Raw genomic sequence first — 3,789 nt, 5'->3', positions numbered from 1 at the left:
TGATACGAATTCTACTAATAAGGATTTAAATTTAAAACGCACTAAGGATTAATGAGCTGCTGGATTCATGAATATTAATCAGGTTGTTCGCTCGAACTGATTTGCTGAAATCAAAACAGGGATGATAATAGGTGAGCGTCAGCCAATGAGATTGTCGTTTGTGCATTAGTTCCGCCCACTACCGGAGAAAGCGGTAGTTCTTGAAAGCTGAAGAATTCCAAAGGAACTCTGTTATTTTTACAGGAAAATACAACAAAGAATATCGTTTACATGTAGCGCGTCAATTCTCTCTCTCTCTCTCTGCGTGTGTGTGAGATAAAGCGACGGCGAGTCCTGCGCTTCACACTAGAGTTTACGGTACGTCAAATACAGGTGCGTTACACATCCATTCAGATGAACTGAAAAATAGCACAGATCGCTTGATGGAGAGAGAAACTCTGAAGCGCTCAGTCAGAGTGTTCGGCGAGTGAAAATATATCTGTGCTAAACTTATACGTAGCCTCCTACTCACACACTGGGAGTAAAATCTGAGAATTTATTAGCCATTGGCTAATAGTAGACATCATTTAGTCGCCCAGAGTGAAGATTTAGTCGCATATGCGAGTGATTTACTCGCAATGTAGAGGGTTGTTAAATGTCGGGTCATTTGGAGATGTTAATTCTTGAGTAAGCTACACACCAGACGGCAGTTGGTGGGGGGACAACAGGTTCAAGGGATTTGAACAAATATTATAACTGGATTTCCATTGAAGGACAAATATGGACATTTCCATTCAACTTTGACTTGCCCATTAAAGCTAAATGTTTGCATCAAACAACCCACTCATATTTTGGGTAATAATTATCTTAAGTTGACTTATTAGAATGATGCCATTTATTTGGAAAACTGTGAACTCATGTGGCACATTCCTTTTGTTCTTTTTCTTTTACCTTTCACCTTCATTCCAAAGTTCTCTCTCTCTCTCTCTCTCTCTCACACACACACACACACACACACACACACGACTGTTATGACTTCACATTGTGACTGAACCAAAAGAGAAATAGAGGTGGTTGACACCAGAACAGATTGCAACACTTCATAATATATGAAACATTATTATCAGATTACTTGTAATAGATTTAGATTTATTCAAATAATAAATATAAATAATACATTTATATTTTATAGAAACGGAACCACTTTTGTATGTGAATTTTTGTGTGTGTGAGTTCAATAACAAACATTGTATATTGTATATTTCATAACTAAACAATCTATTCCTGTATGTGGGGCACTGGGAAGATTTTCACAGTATTGAAAAATGAAGGAAATGATCTGAAAATCATAAAAAATTATATTAATTTCTACACAATTTCCAAAGTTCATAAATGTTTTTGGTAACACTTTAGTATAGAGACCAAGTCTCACTATTAAGTAGTTTCTTATTAGAATGTATATTATTAACATATTGGCTGTTTATTAGTACTTATAAAGCATTTATTCTGCATGACCATATTCTACATCCCTAATCTTACCCAATACCTAAACTTAACAACTAACCTACCTTAATAGCTATTAATAAGCAGCAAATTAGGAGTTTGAGGCAAAAGTCGTAATTAATGGTTTGTTAATAGTGAAAATTGAACCTTAAAACAAAGTGAGAACAAGTTTTTTAATGGTTTTATTAATGTTTTTTGAAAGAAGTTACTTATGCTCACTACAGCTGCATTTATTTGATCAAAACATTTAGTAAAGTCGGCGCCAATAGCCTTGTGGTTAGTGTGTCGACATATAGTGCAGCTGCACTCACGCTGACCCAAGTTCGAGTCCCGTCTCGAGGTCCTTTGCAGACCCCGCTCTCCTCTCTTTTCCCAGGAATTTCCTGTCGTCTCTCTACTGTCCTATCTGAATAAAAAACCCATAAAAATAACTGTAAAAAAAAAAAAAAAAACATTTCGTAAAAACAGTAATACTGTGAAATATTTAAAATAAGTGTATTCCTGTGATGGTGACTGGTGCTTGAGGAACATTTCTTATTGTTGAAAAGCCTTGTGCTGCTTAATATATTTGTGGAACATGTTCTCATGGGTCCCATCTATACAGCTGGATGGTTTTATTTAATGTGGTAATAGTTATATTAAATCTTTCTTTTTTAGGTACAAGTTCAAAGCCTAACCAAAGCTGTTAATCAGTAATAGGGGTTGTACATGTAAGCCACACCATAGGAAGCTGCACTTATACTGTATGCTGTGCCTGAATAAGCTTTAAAGTCAAAATGGCTTGTGATGTTTTGATTTGTTAACCTTGATTTTACCTGCTATCACAAAGAAAATAAAAGAAGTTTAATATTTTGTAAAATGTTCAAAGTGTCCTATTATGAGTGTTCAAAGTTCCATTGAAGACTGACTTCAGAGTCAAGGACTATAGCTCAAATATTATGTGAATGTGCCCTACATTTTTTTCGTCTTGAAGACAGATATGATTGTTGAATAGGTTCAAAGTACATGCCACAAAAGAGAATATTCTGTTCACAATTAAATGATCATGATACATCTCAGAAGCACGGCAGGCCTACAAGTCAAATTTTTACTATTTACTGAACACTGTGGATGCACACTTTACATCTTGATGTCAATGCTGTAGTACAACGAGTTTCACAGAAGAACTGGATCAGCTAAAATGGCTTTTTTGTGAAGCCTGTCATGTGACCAAAGAGTAATGCACCTCATTAGAGCGGGATGACCTTCATGAGAGAGGCAGACCCACCCACACTCATATGCTGAGGTTAAAAATCACATATCATTGTGGACAGTTGAGAAGTTAACCGGTAACAACGGGACACCAGACCGGGGAATGACAGCCGTTTCTATGACTGTACATATAGCACGCACTAATGTCTGTTGAGGAGGAAGAGCGTGTTCAGTCTGGTTCATTGCCTCAGCAGTAATGTGAGTATTTTATTTGTTTAATGCTCCTTCAGTGAGGTAGCACATTGTCCTGAGTTACTGGCATCAGATTTTTGCTAGAGCTGAAAAATGCTGACTGAATATTTTTGACCATGTCGCTACTGTTATCATGTTACATTTGTGCAAATCTGGTTGTCTTTGACTTAACCCACAGGGCAACTGATGTTGAAAAGACATCAAATTGACATCAAAATTGGCGTCAAAAAACAGGTCAAATACGCAAATCAAACTGATGTCAAAAACTTGACATGGAGTTTACATTTTATGTAAATTGAACATCAAACATATTGTCCTACATATACATGAAACCAATTTCAGTGTGGGATTAACTTCCTATTTTTACCCAATTAACAATTGTCATCCAAACTGAATTTAAACTCATGTTACAGGTGCCTGCTGGGAAGACGGGGAAGAAGTTTAAGTTTTAATCAGGGCTGCACGATATATCGTTTCAGCATCGATATCGCGATGTGCGCATCTGCGATAGTCACATCGCAGGATGTGTGATGTTTACTATACTGAGCGTTATTTTTATACTGATCGTTTTCTTTGCTCACACACAGACAACGTGTCTACACTGCCCCGCACCGCGAAAGTCTGTCTACACTGGAAGCGACAAAGCGACCTTTGCAGATCATTTGAACTTTGTGTCAGTACGTCATAAATAGAACGCGGCATCAGTTTACTGTCGGGGATTTGTCACACCTCGCCACATTTAGTATAGACAGTAGTATCACTGATTATAATGGGTTTTATAGTATTTTGTAGCGTTGTACCGCGCCGCTCGCGTCCAGTGTAGACACGGTGAGAGCCACGCAGATGCACGTGAACACTGAATTC

General features: G+C 37.3%; 1 protein-coding gene across 3 annotated transcripts in view; it reads left to right on the top strand.

Moving 5' to 3' along the window:
* The first annotated feature begins 2,773 nt into the window (after window positions 1–2,773).
* slc52a3-1 (solute carrier family 52 member 3-1) overlaps window positions 2,774–3,789 on the top strand; it is a 9,626-nt gene continuing 8,610 nt past the window's right edge. For all 3 annotated transcript variants that reach the window (XM_016567172.1, XM_016567174.1, XM_016567173.1), the window contains exon 1: window positions 2,774–2,931. The gene's annotated coding sequence lies outside the window, so the exon portion shown is untranslated. The remainder of the gene's footprint in view (window positions 2,932–3,789) is intronic.

This window comes from Sinocyclocheilus rhinocerous, unplaced genomic scaffold (assembly GCF_001515625.1).
Source record: "Sinocyclocheilus rhinocerous isolate Xijiao unplaced genomic scaffold, SAMN03320098_v1.1 scaffold1654, whole genome shotgun sequence".
Lineage (NCBI taxonomy): Eukaryota > Metazoa > Chordata > Actinopteri > Cypriniformes > Cyprinidae > Sinocyclocheilus > Sinocyclocheilus rhinocerous.
Note: the sequence above shows the minus strand (reverse complement) of the source record. Positions and strands in the feature narration are given on the sequence as shown.